We start from the raw sequence: 453 nt of genomic DNA, 5'->3' as shown, positions 1-453 counted from the left end.
GGCTTCCCTGTGATGTTGGACCAAGAAGGGGTAGTTTCTTACCACCCAGAGCCCCAGAGACAGCGAGCGGGGCTGGCAGAGTCTGAGGGCGGCTTGATTCTTCTTGTTCGTGGTCCCTTGTGGTCTGCACCAAAGAGCTTCCCCAGAAGAGTAATGTGCTGGTAAACCCATACCTGCTTCTCACTCCAAAAAATGGCAACTTGTAGCATTCTGCTGACTTTTTATTTATTTATTTATTTTTAGATAGTCTCCCCATGTTGCCCAGGCTGAAGTGCGGTGGCCTGCTTACCGCAACCTCTGCCTCCCAAGTTCAAGTGATTCTCCCACCTCAGCCTCCTGAGTAACTGAGAATACAGGCGCCCACCACCTTGCCTGGTTTTGTATTTTTAGTGGAGACAGGGTTTCACCATGTTGGCCGGGCTGATCTTGAACTCCTGACCTCAAGTGATCTGC

Source organism: Mandrillus leucophaeus, unplaced genomic scaffold (genome assembly GCF_000951045.1).
Source record: "Mandrillus leucophaeus isolate KB7577 unplaced genomic scaffold, Mleu.le_1.0 Scaffold29, whole genome shotgun sequence".
In the NCBI taxonomy this organism is placed as follows: domain Eukaryota; kingdom Metazoa; phylum Chordata; class Mammalia; order Primates; family Cercopithecidae; genus Mandrillus; species Mandrillus leucophaeus.
The sequence above is the reverse complement of the archived record's forward strand: the minus strand, read 5'-3'. Positions refer to the sequence as shown.